The 19,310-nt window shown below is 52.4% G+C and overlaps 3 non-coding genes across 3 annotated transcripts; 2 read left to right on the plus strand and 1 right to left on the minus strand.

The window, feature by feature from the left end:
* Window positions 1-17,963: 17,963 nt before the first annotated feature.
* On the plus strand, window positions 17,964-18,036 carry trnaf-gaa (transfer RNA phenylalanine (anticodon GAA)). Its single transcript has one exon. It is a non-coding gene; the product is annotated as a tRNA-Phe (tRNA).
* Window positions 18,037-18,145: 109 nt separating this feature from the next.
* Window positions 18,146-18,218, plus strand: trnav-aac (transfer RNA valine (anticodon AAC)). The gene has a single exon. It is a non-coding gene; the product is annotated as a tRNA-Val (tRNA).
* Window positions 18,219-18,792: 574 nt separating this feature from the next.
* Window positions 18,793-18,864, minus strand: trnah-gug (transfer RNA histidin (anticodon GUG)). The gene has a single exon. It is a non-coding gene; the product is annotated as a tRNA-His (tRNA).
* Window positions 18,865-19,310: the final 446 nt, after the last annotated feature.

Consider the following 19,310-nt stretch of genomic DNA (forward strand, 5'->3'; position numbering starts at 1 on the left):
TATATTTAAAAAAAGGATCTGATGTTGTTTTTCACCTGTCTAATCAAAGCTTGTTCAAAAATTATCTGATTATAGGACACACGAGTTTATAATCATACTCATTCCACTTTTTAACCCCGTATATATGCACAATATGAAACGTATATACACTAAATCCCACGTGTGACTCCCATAATATACATTTCTTTACGAAAATTAGGAACACTTACTACAATTATCAACCCCCCATGACGAGGCAATATTTCATACCTTTGTTTCTTTGTGGGTTCAAAGTTCTGTCCTGTCGTTTCACACGTAATGTTTTGGTAGTTATCTCAATTTTCCTTTGCAATTATCTCCAAGATCATCAACTTTTTGTAAAACGCTATGCACAACTGATATTTAAAGAAAGTCCTGTACCAAAACGTCTTCGTAGGGAAAGACAACTTTTTTTTCCTTACGTTAGTCGCTACACGGTTACTCAGAAAATCCATTCACCGCCTTTAAAAAAAAGTTTCGTTTTTTATTGTGGTTCACTGACATTTCTGTCACAATTCTTAGGGACCCCAAATAAAATTCACTTGCCGGTATAAAGACTCCGGCGAGGATAAGACAGGTATCGAGCCACCTGCGTATCTAGCGGACGTTTGAAATAAAAAAATGGCGTGTAATGTTGCGAAGGGCTACTGTTTTTTTTTATAGTTTGTCGATTGTAAGGGACGTGGGCCGCGACAGAAATACTGGACGGGGTGGGAAAAGGTTTATTGTACCGCAACGGTCACAATTGACTCACCAGCAAAGATGGCGCCAAGGCCACATCGACTCCCTCCCGCCCTGCGTCGCACCGAAGCTCGAGCTGCGGAGCGCGACGCCAAACCGCCGGTCCACGGTCGCGGGCGCCGGACATAGACGTCATAAACCCTTCCGAGGCGCAGGAATTATAGATCACTGTAGTTTCTTCTGGACCCGGGTTAGGGACAGTGTGCCCTCCGTGAGAGTCTTCTGAGGAAGCCAGTGTCTCATGGGTGTCCAGGCTTGGTACCATCTGTCCATCACAGGACACACAGACACACACACTCACACACCCTGGACAGGACACCAGTCCATCACAGGACACACACACACTCACTCACACACCCTGGACAGGACACCAGTCCATCACAGGACACACACACACTCACACACCCTGGACAGAACACCAGTCACTCACAGGACACACACACACAACCTGGATAGGACACCAGTCCCTCACAGGACACTCAGACACACACACTCACACACCCTGGACAGGAACCAGTCCATCACATGACAAACACACACTCACTCACACACCCTGGACAGGACAGCACTCCATCACAGGACACACACACACCAGGGCCAGTTTTCCCAGAAGCCAATTAGCCCAAAAGCCTGTCTTTGGACCCGGAGAACACAGGGAGAACATGCAGACTCCACACAGACAGTCCCCCCCCGGGTCCAGACCCGAGCCCGGAGCCCCCCCGCGCTGAACCCCTCCGTACAGACGGCCGCACACAGCTCCGTTGTTCCCGATTCCCGAGGTGATCTGTTAAAAGAAGCCGGTGTGTTGCCTCCAGGTGACATTTCCTACTGGAGTCAGGACAGGAAGCTCTTCTGTACACAGAAGGGGGTGGGGAACAAGCCGCCCAGCCCTGTGGTTGAAGCCGATACCCCGGCTTCTCTCCAGACACAGCTGGGTGAGCTCCTCCAGTCAGTACAGGGGGCTCTACTGTACACAGAGGGTGGTGGGGGTGTGGAACAACTCCTTTGTTCGGGGCCTTGGGGCATTCTTGTTGTGAAAGGCGCTATATAAAAAAACTGAATTGAAATTGAATCTTACAGGTTTGGGTTTTTCGGAGATCTTGTCAGAGATCTTGTCTGACGTGCCATTTCAAAAACGTAACGACACTCCTCACGTCCGAGCGCCGCCGGTCTGTGATGTAACGTATGCTTACACAACCATGACGGTTTCATCATGGACAGCACGAAAGCCCGAAAAGTGGTTGACATTTTAATTTGGCGATGGATCCCAGTTTTTTTTTTATTTTGGAGGCCAAAGAGGACAAAAAAGGAAACGTCTGGAGGTGGATCGATGGTCATCTCTGCGGTTGTTCTGATGTTCTGGAAAAAACAAAACAAAAAAAAACGGCTCGCTTGCCCGGTCGTGTAGTGTTTCCACACCCCACGCAAATCAACTTCTCTTCGCCCCCGGGGGCTCGTCGCCCGCCGCACCCCTCTCACGTGATAGGGGCTTCCCCCGGCTGTGACGTACTTACCCTACCCCCTTTTCCGCCAACGTCATACCGAAGGTCGCGCTTCGGGCCGCGGCGATGTTGACAGACTGTCTTGTAGCGTGAGAAGGGTTTAAATTTTGACTTAAGGAGTTGGCCATCGTTATATTTCGCGAGGTATCATACGGGGGGAAAAAGAACATTTATATTTATCAACCTACTAGTAATACTGGGTGGATGTCACGTTCCCCAAAGTTCAGTGCCTCTCTCTAATAAAGTAGAAACGCGACATTAAACTCCGTTCGAAACGGGAGAAATCACCAGGACACGATACAACTGACGTCCGGAAAAGAAAAAAAGAACTCCTATTCCCATTTGTAATGACCCTGTCGTGTTTTTCCCGGTGTGCGCTTATCTTTCGGAGACCGTTTCTCTCTGGTGTTGTTTTGCTGTTGGAATAAATGCTGAGGTGACCCTTCTGTGTGGAGTCTGCGTGTTCTCACCAGCGGGTCGTTTCCTCCACCGCAGGGGCTGGTCGAACCGGGGTCTCCCAATCGTCACAGAAGTGTGTGTCGTTTTGGGTGGTGGTGGGGGGGTGCATCGGGGATACTGCACCCCGAGGGGGTGACCACTCACCTTACTCCGGACGAAGGGAGAAGACCTGTACCTTCACGAGTCCGGGTTGTGAAAACTTCTTCTGGCAGTTCAAAACGTTTCGAAGGGACTACAGCGCTACCCTGTTTTCCATTTGTATCGTGTATTATTAGACAGTCATAAGTATCTGTACTGATCACAGAGTCCCCCTCTCACTGCCAGGACTGAAGCCCAGTGCAGCACGAATAATAATAATAATTAATAAGTCTGGACTCTCCACTCAGAGCTCCTCCCAGGTCAGGGGGATCCCCTCCAGCCCCCCCAGTATGCAGCCCCTACCTGGATGATGCTCCAGTCCACTCAGCACACAGCAGCTCTCAGTGGGGAGGAGAGCAGAGGGATGGAGCCAGTTCAGAGAGGGGGGTGATAAGGAGGCCATGATGGGTCAAGACCAGGGGGAGAATCAGGCCAGGACACTGGGGTAACACCCCTACTCTTCTCCAGAAACACCCCGGGATTGTTAACGAGAACAGAGAGTCAGGACCTCGGTTTTACGTCTCATCCGAAGGACGGCGCCTGTTTACAGTTCAGTGTCCCCCGTCACTATACTGGGGCATCAGGACCCACACAGACCGCAGGGTGAGAGCGCCCCCTGCTGGCCCCACTCACACCTCTCCCAGCAGCAACCTTGGGGGGGGGGGGAGGGAAAAAAACAAAAGCTAAACAGATTTTTTTTTTAAAAAATTTATTGATGCTTAACAAAAGGTCATCAGTCCAGTCTGGGGCCCCTCAGCTTCAGTCCAGACCAGTCTGGGGCCCCTCAGCTTCAGTCCAGTCTGGGGCCCCTCAGCTTCAGTCCAGTGCAGTCTGGGGTCCCTCAGCTTCGGTCCAGCACAGACTGGGGTCCCTCAGCTTCGGTCCAGACTGGGGTCCCTAAGCTTCGGTCCAGCACAGTCTGGGGTCCCTCAGCTTCGGTATAGCACAGCCTGAGGTCCCTCAGCTTTGGTCCAGTCCAGTCTGGGGCCTCTCAGCTCCAGTCTAGTCCAGTCTGGGGCCCCTCAGCTCCAGTCCAGTCCAGTCTGGTGTCCCTCAGCTTCAGACCAGCACAGTCTGGGGTCCCTCAGCTTCGGCCCAGCACAGACTGGGGTCCCTCAGCTTCGGTCCAGCATAGACTGGGGTCCCTCAGCTTCGGTCAAGCACAGTCTGATGTCCCTCAGCTTCAGTCCAGTCTGGGGTCCCTCAGCTTCGGTCCAGCACAGTCTGGGGTCCCTCAGCTTCGGTCCAGTCTGGTGTCTCTCAGCTCCGGTCCAGTCCAGTCTGGTGTCCCTAGGCTGCAGTCCAGTCGTCTGGTGTCCCTCAGCTCCGGTCCAGTCCAGTCCAGATCTTAGCAGGCATAGAACCAGGAAAGGAACCTGGAAAGAATATTGTTATTGCAGGTGTGAGGGACACAGACACAGACGTCACCATGACATCAAACAGCAAGAGGAGACTCCTCCTTGAATCACAGACACGACCGGGCGGCGCCCCCCTGTCTGCTCACCTGCACCTCCTCTTCCTCTTCTTGTCCTTCCCGGCAGCCTGCTCCTCCTCTCCCTCGCTCTTCCTCTCCTGAGCTACGGTCTCCGCCGCCTCCATCGGCTCGTCCTGATCTTCTGTCTCCACTGACACGCAGCTCAGGGACTTCAAAAAGATGCATCGGCGCTTCTGAAGCAGAGACAGGAGAGTCACGTTAAGAGTCGGACTGGACACTCCAGTACATGAACACTGCACTGAGAGAGAGAGGGGTTGATACAGACACACTGACTGGACACTCCAGGACATGAACACTGCACTGAGAGAGAGAGGGGTTCATACAGACACACTGACTGGACACTCCAGGACATGAACACTGCACTGAGAGAGAGAGGGGTTCATACAGACGCACTGACTGGACACTCCAGTACATGAACACTGCACTGAGAGAGAGAGGGGTTCATACAGACACACTGACTGGACACTGGACAGGAGTAAAGAGAGGATCAGAGCATTACCCACCTTCTTTTTCTTCTGTCTCACAGGAGGTGGTGATTGGACCTCCTCAAGCTGGAGTCCGTGGAGGGAGAGAGGGGGCAGGAGAGGGACAGCACAGGGAGAGAAAGAGAGAGACAGGTGAGTCAAGTGTCCCAAGAGCACAGAGACTCTGCTGAGATCACACTCGCAGTGAGTGAGCCTGGGTGTAGCCCACTAATACTGACCCACTGGACACCACAGGACAGAGAGGAGGAGGAGGAGAGAGACACACTGCCTGGACACCACAGGACAGAGAGGAGGAGAGAGACACACTGAGGACAGAGAGGAGGAGGAGAGAGACACTGACAGACAGGGCTGAAAGAGAGAGAGACAGAGAGGCAGGGACAGGCAGACAGCAGGCCGAGAGAGACACTGACAGACAGGGCTGAAAGAGAGAGAGACAATGAGACCCAGGGACAGACAAGACGGCAAAACTCCACCACAGACAGGACAGGGGGCAGGGTGGGACCAGCACTGACCTCCTTCCTCTCTCCTGCCGGTAGAGCTGTCTCCACCTCCTCTTCCTCCCGCAAGTCAAGAGACAGGCTGAGAGAGTGACGGGCTGGCGGGACATCGGCGAACAGAGCTGAAGGCAGAGAGCAGAGGAGACAGGCCCAGCTGGGACAACGCAGGACAGACAGAGAGACAGACAGGGAGACACACGGAGAGACACAGGGAGACAGGCCCAGCTGGGACAACGCAGGACAGACAGAGAGCAGGGAGACACAAGGAGAGACACAGGGAGAGAGACCCATTTGGGATAACGCAGGACAGACAGAGAGCAGGGAGACACATGGAGAGAGAGAGGAGGGAGGGAGACACAGCTGGGACAACGCAGGACAGACAGAGAGACAGGCAGGGAGACACACGGAGAGACACAGGGAGAGAGACCCAGCTGGGACAACGTAGGACAGACAGAGAGCAGGGAGACACACGGAGAGACACAGGGAGACAGGCCCAGCTGGGACAATGCAGGACAGACAGAGAGCAGGGAGACACACGGAGAGACACAGGGAGACAGGCCCAGCTGGGACAGGGAGCAGGGAGACATGGAGAGACTCAGACAGAAGGACAGAAAGACAAAAAGAGAGAAGTACAGACGGACAAAAAGACAGAGAAAAGGACAGATGGACTGATGGACAGAAAGGCAGAGAAAAGGACAGAAAGACAGATGGACAGATGGACAGAGAAAAGAACAGAATGACAGAGGGACAGATGGACAGAGGGACAGATGGACTGAAGGATAGATGGACAGAAGGACAGATGGACAGACAGACGGACAGACGGACAGACTCTGCCCCACTTGCCTCGTCAGACATCTCAGCCTCTCTCCTTGCCCTCTGCACTGGGGAGCCCCAGGCGGGGCCTGGCGGGGCCGGGCGGGCGATGGGGGGCAGGACGGGCGGGGGCAGGGGCAGGGGCACCGCCCCGGGCAGCAGGGGGGGCTCAAGGGGCATGGCGGGGAGGAAGGGGGGGCGGCGGGGCGGGGCGGTCAGGGGCCTGAGGGGGCCACCGGGGCCGGGGAGCGGAGGGGGCTCTCGGGCGAGGAGGGGGGGGACACCGAGCCGAACGAGCTGGGCGAGCCCGAGCGGGACGAGCCGGGCGACCCCGGGAGCTCCAGCTGCAGCTCGGCCGCCCTCTCAAGCTTCTAGACGAGCTCGGGGAAACACGAAGACACCACGGGATTCTGTCCAGCAGGGAGAGGGGGAGACACAACGCAGGGGGGATGAGGAGCAGAGACTACGCCTGGACAGGTGAGTGTGTACAGTGTGTCCAGTAAGAGTCTGGACAGGTGAGTGTGTACAGTGTGTCCAGTAAGAGTCTGGACAGGTGAGTGTGTCCAGTGTGTCCAGTGAGAGTGTGGACAGGTGAGTGTGTACAGTGTGTCCAGTAAGAGTCTGGACAGGTGAGTGTGGACAGTGTGTCCAATAAGAGCCCAGACAGGTGAGTGTGGACAGTGTGTCCAGTGAGAGTCTGGACAGGTGGTTGTGTACAGTGTGTCCAGTAAGAGTCTGGACAGGTGGATGTGTACAGTGTGTCCAGTAAGAGTCCGGACAAGCGAGTGTGTCCAGTGTGTCCAGTAAGAGTCCGGACAGGCGAGTGTGTCCAGTGTGTCCAGAAAGAGTGTGGACAGGTGTGTCCAACAGTAAGAAGCTGTCTTACCCTGTAACCTAGCTCAGGGGTGTTAGGGGGTGCTCTGTCTCCTCCCCAGATCTCACCTTCAGCTCTGGTGAAATGACGGACCACTAGGAGACGCTGGAAACGAGGACACAAGACAGAGGTTAGGTCCACAGAGCTCACTCAATCACTACAGCAAGCAGAGACCTCTCGGCCATCAGGACTGTGGGGGTCAGTGTGGGGAGCTGTAGGGTATTGGGAGTTTAGGGGTCAGTGTGGGGAGCTGTAGGGTATTGGGAGTTTAGGGGTCAGTGGGGGGAGCTGTAGGGTATCGGGAGTTTAGGGGTCAGAGTGTGGAGCTGTAGGGTATCGGGAGTTTAGGGGTCAGTGTGGGGAGCTGTAGGGTATTGGGAGTTTAGGGGCCAGAGTGGGGAGCTGTAGGGTATCGGGAGTTTAGGGGTCAGTGGGGGGAGCTGTAGGGTATCGGGAGTTTAGGGGTCAGTGGGGGAGCTGTAGGGTAGATGTGGGGCACCGGGCCCACCACAGGGCGGCCGGTCCAGTCTCGCGGAAGGCGACCGGGTCAGACATACGGAAAAGCACCGGGACTTGGGCCAGGACCTCTCCCGCTGCCAGTCCGGGTTCGGCCTGACCGGTGTGACCTGTGAAGACGCCAAACAGCCCATCTCCGAGACAGCTCTGACCAAATAGCCCAGCCCAGTCGTGTCGAGACTAGGGGCCTTGGGCAGTCTCTACAGTGTGTCCAGTGAGAGTTTGGACAGGTGAGTCTCTACAGTGTGTCCAGTGAGAGTTTGGACAGGTGAGTCTCTACAGTGTGTCCAGTGAGAGTGTGGACAGGTGAGTGTGTACAGTGTGTCCAGTGAGAGTCTGGACAGGTGAGTCTGACCAGTGTGTCCAGTAAGAGTCTGGACAGGTGAGTCTCTACAGTGTGTCCAATAAGAGTCTGGACAGGTGAGTGTGTACAGTGTGTCCAGTGAGAGTCCGGACAGGTGAGTCTCTACAGTGTGTCCAGGAAGAGTGTAGGACGTCCAGAGGCAATCTGTGCTCTCAGAAGGCCATAATGGACTTGCAGCTTGGTTTTCCTCGGACCCGCGACCCTGTCTCTTGAGCCGAGGCGTGTCCTCAGTCAAGATCACCACTGGAAGTGTCTCTCCTCGTCTGGAGGTGTTACCTTGAGACCTGGTCTGTCAAGCGCTTTGCGCTGCTATGTGTGTGAAAGGTGCTCTATCAGTGAAGTTTATTATTATTATTATTATAATACAGCGAGCGCTGCTGGGGGCAGAGAGGCCAGTCGGAGGAGGGCTGGACGCTGGACGCTGGACGGCGGGCGGGAGGGGTGGACTTACGACGCCTCGCCGGGCCCGGGTCCTGCTGCGACCGCGCACGGCCGTGCGGCATCTCTGTCGGTCCATCGCCCTGCCGAGACAAGCAGAGTCACAGAGGGGAGGGGAGGGGGCGGAGCCACACAGCTGGGCGGCTTGTTCCCCACCCCCGCCCCCCTCTGTGTATAGTAGAGCCTCCTGTCCTGACTGGAGGAGCTCACCCAGCTGTGTCTGGAGAGAAGCCAGGGTATCGGCTTCAACCACAGGGCTGGGCAGCTTGTTCCCCACCCCCACCACTCTCTGTGTAGAGGTGCACCTCCTCTCAATATCTTTTTACAGCACGATCACACCCATAAGAGTGGAGTAACGGGAAAAAAAAACCAACTTATTTCTCAACTTATTTTGTTATTTCTCGACAGCGGCATTTTTAACTGACTTGCCGATTTCACGGGGATACTTCAGAGTGAATCTGAAGCTGGAACTATTATTTGATTGAAGTCGAAGTAACCCACGAATCTTTTTTGGAAGAAACACGTGTTTAGAAAGCGCTATATAGTCCTTTCCTCCTCCTCTCTCTTCACTCCTTTGAGCTCACGGGGCTCCAGCGCCGCCCCCCGCTAGATTCCGCCGCTCTGTGACGTCAGGCGGCTCATTGTGACGCCCCCGTGACGTCGCCCCCGACGCGCTCACGGCTCGGCCGCGAAACAAAAATGGCCGACATTTTTCGCGGTTGTTTTTTTTTTAGGTGGACATTTTATTTTTCCAACTCTCAGCGGCCAGCCGGGTGTCCCTGTACGACCCCGGTAGTCGCCACCTCGGACAGGCAGGGGAAACGGGTCCAGGTGTTTCCGGCCCAATGGTTACAAAAGCTGCACTTGAATTTAAAAACAAAATCACGTCGAGGGCGCATTCAGCACCCCCACGTCCAACACGGGTTTCCGTTAGGTATGGTTCAGTGAAATTAGCACCCCCCCTACCCCCAAGTCAAAGAAAGACCAACCTCCACCCCCCTCTAGCGGCCAAGGGCGGAAATTTCGGGCCACGCCACGTCCAAAAAACACGGGTTCCCCCCCCCCCGTCCTGCGGGGAAAAGAGACGGCATTTTCTTTTCCGAGCGCTGCGTGGGACCTCACGACCCCCCCCAAAAAAACGGGCTTCGGAGATGAGGAAAACCAGGCACGTCAACCTCTCTACAACACCACCCGGCCGTTTCTGTTTCAGACCGTGGGAAAAAAGAAAATTTCACCCCTCACCGACCGCCGCGCAAAAAAACACAACTTCACGCTACAGAAACGGCCTGTGTGAGGGGGGGCACGGGAAAAAAATAAAACCTGCGTGTTTTCGGCAGAGTAAGCTCAGCGGGGAAACCCCCTGAATCTCGGGGTTGCTTCTTGAACCCCGAAAACGACCTTTTTTCTCTCTCTCGTTTTCTTGGTGTCTGGGACGTTCACGAACTCCGCCGCGTCGGTGTGATTCCCAGCGGGACTTGAACATAACCCCCCCCCCCACCCCGTGGAGCCACAGCGCCCCCGTGTGGCCGAGAGGACCACCACCCGCAGGGCTGAGCTTTTACTGCCGTGTCCCGCTTTCACTCTGGCGATGAAGGAGGGAATCAAGGAGGAGAATTAATATTGTGATCCACCAGTCCATCACAGGACACACACACACCCTAGACAGGACACCAGTCCTTCACAGGATACAAGTCCATCACAGGACACACACACACCCTGGACAGGACACCAGTCCATCACAGGACACACACACACTCACAAACCCTGGACAGGACAGCAGTCCATCACAGGACACACACACACTCACACACCCTGGACAGGACACCAGTCCATCACAGGATGTTCAGTGCCTCTCTCTAATAAAGTAGAAACGCGACATTAAACTCCGTTCAAAACGGGAGAAATCACCAGGACACCATACACTTTGCACAGGACGATGGGAGAAGACCTGTACCTTCACAAGTCCGGGTTGTGAAAACTTCTTCTGGCAGTTCAAAACGTTTCGAAGAGACTACAGCGCTACCCTGTTTTCCATTTCTATCGTGTATTATTATACAGTCATAAGTATCTGTACTGATCACAGAGTCCCTCTCTCACTGCCAGAACTGAAGCCCAGTGCAGCACGAATAATAATAATTAATTCGTCTGGACTCTCCACTCAGAGCTCTTCCCAGGTCAGGGGGATCCAGTGGGGAGGAGAGCAGAGGGATGGAGCCAGTTCAGAGAGGGGGGTGATAACGAGGCCATGATGGGTCAAGACCAGGGGGGGAATCAGGCCAGGACACTGGGGTAACACCCCTACTCTTCTCCAGAAACACCCCGGGATTGTTAATGAGCACAGAGAGTCAGGACCTCGGTTTGACGTCTCATCCGAAGGACGGCGCCTGTTTACAGTCCAGTGTCCCCGTCACTATACTGGGGCATCAGGACCCACAGAGACCGCAGGGTGAGAGTGCCCCCTGCTGGCCCCACTCACACTTCTCCCAGCAGCAACTTTGGGGGGGGGAAACCAAAAAGCTAAACAGATTTTTTAAAAAAAATTTTTATTGATGCTTAACAAAAGAACAAAAATTACAAGCTTCAGTCCAGACTGGGGTCTGGGGTCCCTCAGCTTCAGTCCAGTCCAGTTTGGGGCCCCTCAGCTTCAGTCCAGTCCAGTCTGGGGCCCCTCAGCTTCAGTCCAGTCCAGTTTGGGGCCCCTCAGCTTCAGTCCAGTCCAGAATGGGGCCCCTCAGCTTCAGTCCAGTCCAGTCTGGGACCCCTCAGCTCCAGTCCAACCTGGTGTCCCTCAGCTCCAGTGCAGTCCAGACTGGGGTCCCTCAGCTTCGGTCCAGCACAGTCTGGGGTCCCTCAGCTCCAGTCCAGTCCAGTCTGGTGTCTCTCAGCTCCTGTCCAGTCCAGTCTGGGGCCCCTCAGCTCCAGTCCAGTCCAGTCTGGTGTCTCTCAGCTCCGGTCCAGTCCAGTCTGGTGTCCCTAGGCTCCAGTCCAGTCCAGTCTGGTGTCCCTCAGCTCCTGTCCAGTCCAGTCTGGGGCCCCTCAGCTTCAGTGCAGTCCAGTCTGGCGTCCCTCAGCTCCAGTCCAGTCCAGTCCAGATCTTAGCTGGCACAGAACCAGGAAAGGAACCTGGAAAGAATATTGTTATTGCAGGTGTGAGGGACACAGACACAGACGTCACCATGACATCAAACAGCAAGAGGAGACTCCTCCTTGAATCACAGACACGACCGGGCGGCGCCCCCCTGTCTGCTCACCTGCACCTCCTCTTCCTCTTCTTGTCCTTCCCGGCAGCCTGCTCCTCCTCTCCCTCGCTCTTCCTCTCCTGACCCACGGTCTCCGCCGCCTCCATCGGCTCGTCCTGATCATCTGTCTCCACCGACACGCAGCTCAGGGAGTTTAAAAAGACGCACCAGCGTTTCTGAAGCAGAGACAGGAGAGTCACGTTAAGAGTCGGACTGGACACTCCAGTACATGAACACTGCACTGAGAGAGAGAGGGGTTCATACAGACACACTGACTGGACACTCCAGTACATGAACACTGCACTGAGAGAGAGAGGGGTTCATACAGACACACTGACTGGACACTGACTGGACACTGGACAGGAGTAAAGAGAGGATCAGAGCATTACCCACCTTATTTTTCTTCTGTCTCACAGGAGGTGGTGATTGGACCTCCTCCAGCTGGAGTCCAAGGAGGGAGAGAGGGGGCAGGAGATGGACAGCACAGGGAGAGAAAGAGAGAGACAGGTGAGTCAAGTGTCCCAAGAGTACAGAGACTCTGCTGAGATCACACTCGCAGTGAGTGACACCGACACTAACCAGCCTCAGGACAGCACTGCGAGAGCACCACAACCCAGACTCAACCACATCACAGCACAGATCAAACAGCAATATCTCACACACTGGGACACACACACACAAACACAACATAAACTGGAATGCTACAGAACCTTAAACAGACAATACACACTAGCTGAATATTTGACCAAAATAAAAAATAACAAACAGAAACAGACCCTGACGAAGTACAGGCTCAGTGACCACAACCTGGCCATAGAAACTGGGCGACACAGGCAGACCTGGCTGCCCAGAGAGGACAGGCTGTGCTCCCACTGCCAGCGGGGAGAAATAGAGACAGAGGTGCACTTCCTACTGCACTGTGACAGATACTCTGGGATTAGAGAAACATTCTTCCCGAAATTCAGAAATCTAATCCCAGAGTTCCCACACCTGCCAGAATCACAACGGGTCCCAATCCTACTGGGAGAGGGAGGAGGGAACTCAGTTGATCTGGCAGCCCAGTATGTGATCTCCTGTCACAGCCTGAGGAACAGTGAGTCTGTCTCCCAATAATGCTCCAGCCGCCTACAGTATATGTCAATATTTTATAATATGTCTTTGTTGTAAATGTCTGTAACATGTCTGCTTTACGCAGAGAGTGGCGGGGCTTGGATGTCAGGGCCTGACGACACTACTTTATGCAGAGAATGGAGGGGTGGGTGTCAGGGCCATACGACACTTCTTTATTCAGAGAGTGGAGGGGGTGGGATGTCAGGGCTAGATGACACTGCTTTACACAGAGAGTGGAGAGGTGGGTGTCAAGGCTATACGACAGTGCTTTCCGCAGAGAGTGGTGGGGGTGTGATGTCAGGGCCATACAACAGTGCTTTACACAGAGAGTGGTGGGGGTGGGATGTCAGGGCCATATGACACTGCTTTACACAGAGAGTGGCGGGGCTAGGATGTCAGGGCCATATGACACTGCTTTACACAGAGAGTGGTGGGGGTGGGATGTCAGGGCTTGACGACACTGCTTTATGCAGAGAGTGGAGGGGTGGGATGTCAGGGCTATACGACAGTGCTTTCGGCAGAGAGTGGTGGGGGTGTGATGTCAGGGCCATACGACACTTCTTTACGCAGAGAGTGGCAGGGCTTGACGACACTGCTTTATGCAAAAAATGGAGGGGTGGGTGTCAGGGCTATATGACAGTGCTTTCCGCAGAGAGTGGTGGGGGTGTGATGTCAGGGCCATACAGCAGTGCTTTACACAGAGAGTGGTGGGGGTGGGATGTCAGGGCCATATGACACTGCTTTACACAGAGAGTGGCGGGGGTGGGATATCAGGGCCTGACAACACAGCTTAACGCAGAGTGTGGAGGGGTGGGTGTCAGGGTTATACGGCAGTGCTTTACGCAGAGAGTGGTGGGGGTGTCATGTCAGGGCCATACGACAGTGCTTTACACAGAGAGTGGCGGGGGAGGGATGTCAGGGCTTGACAACACTGCTTTATGTAGAGAGTGGAGGGGAGGGTTTCAGGGCCATAAGACACTGCTTTATGCAGAGAGTGGAGGGATTGGTGTCAGGGCCATATGACACTACTTTACACAGAGAGTGGCAGGAGTGGGATGTCAGGCCCTGACGATACTACTTTACGTAGACAGTGGCGGGGGTGGGATGTCAGGGCCTGACGACACTGCTTTATTCAAAGAGTGGAGGGGTGGGTGTCAGGGCTATACGACAGTGCTTAATGCAGAGAGTGGAGGGTTGGGTGTCAGGGCTATACGACAGTGCTTTCCGCAGAGAGTGGTGGGGGTGTGATGTCAGGGCCATACGACACTTATTTACGCAGGGAGTGGCAGGGGTGGGATGTCAAGGCCTGACGATACTTATTTACGCAGAGAGTGGCAGGGGTGGGATGTCAGGGCCTGAAGATACTGCTTTTCGCAGAGAGCGGAGGAGGTGGGATACGACCTCTCAGTGGGGCCAGCAGGGGGCACTCACCCTGCGGTCTGTGTGGGTCTTAATGCCCCAGTGTAGTGACGGGGGACACGATCTGGCCCACCAGCGACGAGCAGGTTACCAGATCTAGACAAAGGGGGCAACTCTTAGTCGTATGAGCTTAGTCACACATCGCAGCGATTAAAAAAACAAAACAAACATATTATGTCTGTTACTAACGACTTTTTTTTCCTACATTGAAAGTCTCTTTCCCGGGTGATTTTCTAGCGCGACTGGGGCTCTTCATTTCTCCTCGGTGTCTCATCGCGGGCGGATTTGAAACAGACCACAGAAGGTGGTCACACACTATATTATTATTGAGAGACAGGCTCACTGTACCTCAGGCTAGGACAGTAGATCACACTGTATTATTATTATTATTAATATTATTGAGAGTCTGTCTCACTGTTCCCCAGGCTGGGACAGGAGATCCCACACTGTATTATTATTATTGAGAGACAGGCTTACTCTCTGTTCCTCAAGCTGAGACAGGACATCACATACTGTATTATTATTGATTGACAGGCTCACTGTTCCTCAGGCTGGGACAGGAGATCACACACTGTATTATTATTATTGAGAGACAAGCTCACTGTCTGTTCCTCAGGCTGGGACAGAGGATCACACACTGTATTATTATTATTTAGAGACAGGCTCACTGTCTGTTCCTCAGAGTTGGACAGGAGATCCCACACTGAATTATTATTATAGAGAGACAGGCTCACTGTATGTTCCCCAGGCTGGGTCAGGAGATCCCACACTGTATTATTATTATTTAGAGACAGGCCTCACTGTCTTTTCCTCTGTCTGGGACAGATGGTCACACACTATATTATTATTGAGACAGGCTCACTGTCTGTTCCTCAATCTGGGAGAGTAGATCACATTGTATTATTATTATTAATATTATTGAGAGTCTGGCACACTGTTCCCCAGGCTGGGACAGGAGATCCCACACCGTATTATTATTATTTTGAGACAGGCTCACTGTTTGTTCCTCAGGCTGGGACAGGAGATCACACACTGTATTATTATTATAGTGAGACAGGCTCACTGTATATTCCCCAGGCTGGGACAGGAGGTCATACATTATATTATTATTATAGAGAGACAGGCTCACTGTATGTTCCACAAGCTGAGACAGGAATTCACACTGTATTATTATTGAGAGACAGGCTCACTCTCTGTTCCTCAGGCTGGGACAGGAGATCACACATTGGCTTGTTATTGAGAGGCAGGCTCACTGTCTGTTCCTCAGGCTGGGACAGGAGATCACACGCTGTATTATTATTATTGAGAGACAGGCTCACTGTCTGTTTCTCAGGCTGGGACAGGAGATCACACTGTATTATTATTATTATTGAGAGTCTGGCTCACTGTTCCCCAGGCTGGGACAGGAGATCCCACACTGTATTATTATTATTTAGAGACAGCCTCACTGTCTTTTCCTCTGACTGGGACAGATGGTCACACACTATATTATTATGGAGACAGGCTCACTGTCTGTTCCTCAATCTGGGACAGTAGATCACATTGTATTATTATTATTAATATTATTGAGAGTCTGGCACACTGTTCCCCAGGCTGGGACAGGAGATCCCACACCGTATTATTATTATTTTGAGACAGGCTCACTGTTTGTTCCTCAGGCTGGGACAGGAGATCACACACTGTATTATTATTATTGAGAGAGAGAGGCTCACTGTCTGTTCATCAGACTGGGACAGGAGATCCCACACTGAATTATTATTATTGAGAGACAGGCTTACTCTCTGTTCCTCAGGCGAAGACAGGACATCACATACTGTATTATTATTGATTGACAGGCTCATTGTTCCTCAGGCTGGGACAGGAGATCAGACACTGTATTATTATTATAGTGAGACAGACTCACTGTATATTCCCCAGGCTGGGACAGGAGGTCATACATTATATTATTATTATAGAGAGACAGGCTCACTGTATGTTCCACAAGCTGAGACAGGAATTCACACTGTATTATTATTGAGAGACAGGCTCACTCTCTGTTCCTCAGGCTGGGACAGGAGATCACACATTGGCTTGTTATTGAGAGGCAGGCTCACGTTCTGTTCCTCAGGCTGGGACAGGAGATCACACGCTGTATTATTATTATTGAGAGACAGGCTCACTGTCTGTTCCTCAGAATGGGACAGGAGATCACACACTGTATTACTATTATTGACAGATAGGCTCACTGTGTCTTCGCTTGGGCTTGAACAGGAGATCACACACTGGATTATTATTATTGAGAGACAGGCTCACAGTCTGTTCCTCAGGCTGGGACAGGAAATCACACACTCTATTATTATTATTGAGAGACAGGCTCACTGTCTGTTCCTCAGGCTAGGGTAGGATATCACACACTGTATTATTAGTATTGAGAGAAAGCCTCAGTGTTCCCCAGGCCGGGAAAGGAGATAACACATTGTATTTTTATTATTGAGAGACAGGCTCACCCTTCCTCAGGCTGGGACAGGAGTTCAAACTGTATTATTATTACTATTGAGAGACAAGCTCACTGTTCCTCAGGCTGGGACAGGAAATGACACACTGTATTATTATTATTGAGAGACCTGCTCTTTCCTGACTGTTCCTTAGGCTGGGACAGCAGATCATAATCTGCTTTATTATTATTGAGAGACTGGCTCACTCCTGTCTGTTCCTCAGGTTGGGAAAGGAGATCACACACTGTATTATTAGTATTGAGATACAGACTCACTGTCTGTTCCTCCTGCTGGGACTGGAGATCACACACTGTTCTATTATTACTGAGGGACATGCTCACTGTTTGTCCTTCAGACTGGGACAGGACATTCCACACTAGGTTATCATTATTGAGAGACAGGCTCGCTGTCTGTTCCTCAGGCTAGTACAGGAGATCACGCACTGTATTATTATTATTTAGATACAGGCTCACTGTGTGTTCCTCTGGCTGGGACAGTAGATCACACTGTATTATAAATATTGAGAGGCTGACTCACTGTTTCCCAGGCTGGGACAGGAGATCACACACTATATTATTATTGAGAGACAGGCTCACTGTCTGTTCCTCTGGCTGGGGCAGGGAATCACACACTGTATTATTAGTATTATTAAGAGACAGGCTCGCTGTCTGCTCCTCAGGCTGGGACAGGATATCACACACTGTTGTAGTGTTCTCTCACGAAGCACCAGTTCTGTAGGGGTTTGGGCATTTACTGGGACAATTATTTTTGTGGCAGTAAATCACAAAATTGATTATTTTAATGGTCTTAGAATCCAACCTTGCGACATAACTCAAACAACGCACACACAGGTACTAATACACGAGGATACATTTGTTAATATATAGAATATGCATGCAAACCTAACAGATCTTATCGTAAGGGTTATCAGAATTCATTCAGTTACAAAGAGTTACACATATCAAGAGGACATAAGTTCGGTATATCATTCATTTAGATCGTTTCGTAATTGAACTTGTTTACAACTTCTACATGAGATACTCAAAACAAGTACATAACCCTTAGGAATTAAATTGATATCAACTGGTTGGGAGCAGTAATGCAATAAGGTTGAATACTCACTGCTGGGGGGTCCCTTTTCTCACCGTTTCCGTAGTGCAACGGTTATCACGTTTGCCTCACACGCGAAAAATCCCCGGTTCGAAACCGGACGGTAACAGCCTCCTTTTGTACGCTCCTGTACTTCACAGAGGTCTTGAGCGACCGGTCACATGTTCCTTTCCTTCTGAGTGACTTTCCTGCAACACTCTCCCGCTCCTCTTGGTGCGCTCATGCCGCAACACAGGAAGGCTGGAGCAGGTGGCTGTGGGCTTGGCGCACTGCCGAAATAGCTCAGTTGGGAGAGCGTTAGACTGAAGATCTAAAAGTCCCTGGTTCGATCCCAGGTTTCGGCATTTTGTTTCATCGCGCCCTTTGTTCCTCTCTCCAGCGCCCCCTGCCTAAAGTGACGCGTCCCTTTCTCAGCCCGAAACGCAAGCGAGACACCAGCAGCGGTCCCTGCAGGTTTCCGTAGTGTAGCGGCTATCACGTTCGCCTAACACGCGAAAGGTCCCTGGTTCGAAACCGGGCGGAAACAGCCTCGTTTTGCACGCTCCTGTACTTCACAGAGGTCTTGAGCGACCGGTCATTTGTTCCCAATGTATTTCCAGTGCCTTCGTGCACTCTTGTACCAAACGCACGTTCCTTCTGTACGCGGAGCCGATCATTTGCAATTGGGCTGTGCCGACAGACCAGGACGAGCTCTGTCGGCTCAAAAGCAGCGCAGGACCTGCAAGAACAACAGAAAGATTAGCATCCAGTGGGGGCCTCTTAGTGAGCCCAAGAGCTCATCAAGAATCGGCTCCAGCAACAGGGCTGGGCGCATTGTTCCATTCTCCGCCCACTCTCGGTGTAAACAAGTCCCTCCTGGTCTCTGCTTGAAATGCACTTTCCTGCGTTTGCTTTGGTGTAACTGGCTTCCCCTGCATGGGCGAATGTGAAGAAGATCCTTAGTAAGTCATTGAAGAAAACCGAGAAGAGGTCGGAGTGGCCTCTGTCGTTCATCAACGATCCAGTCAGGCAGTACTCCTCTGTAAAGCGCCGTTCGTTCACATCGATTGGCTTTTTTTTGCCTTCATTCGTGCGAGTAGTAAAAGCAGACGCCCCTATTCTGCCGTGACCCGGATTCGAACCGGGGTTGTTGCGGCCACAACGCAAAGTACTGACCACTATACGATCACAGCGAGTTACCGAGACACACGCGGCAGGGCGGAAAGGGCTGTGCTCTCTTCGTGTGACATAATTCGGAAAAGTCCTGACGTTGCATTTCAACTGAGCCCCAGTATACATTGACCCTTCGACACTCTGAGTGACAACTCTCTTGCGTGTTTTCTCATATTTATGTAGTTTGCTTGCATGATGCCGGGAACCGCATGGTTGTTCGCTGCCATATAGTCTAGCGGTTAGGGTTCCTGGTTTTCACCCAGGCGGTTCGACTCGGTTTTGCCTCCTGCTTTCCAAAAGATCAGCACCGTGTACGAAAGAGCCGCATTAAAACTACTCGAACGTGCAAAACGTGCCAGAAGAGGGGGCGCTTGTTTCCAACCGAAACTTCTCGCGTGTGAGACGAGCTGATCATCGCTGTGGGAGGGTTACTCTGGTAGACAGGGCTGACCTTCGGCAATAGGAT

Source organism: Lepisosteus platostomus, chromosome 5, assembly GCF_059453375.1.
Source record: "Lepisosteus platostomus isolate fLepPlt1 chromosome 5, fLepPlt1.hap1, whole genome shotgun sequence".
NCBI classification, from domain to species: Eukaryota; Metazoa; Chordata; class Actinopteri; order Semionotiformes; family Lepisosteidae; genus Lepisosteus; species Lepisosteus platostomus.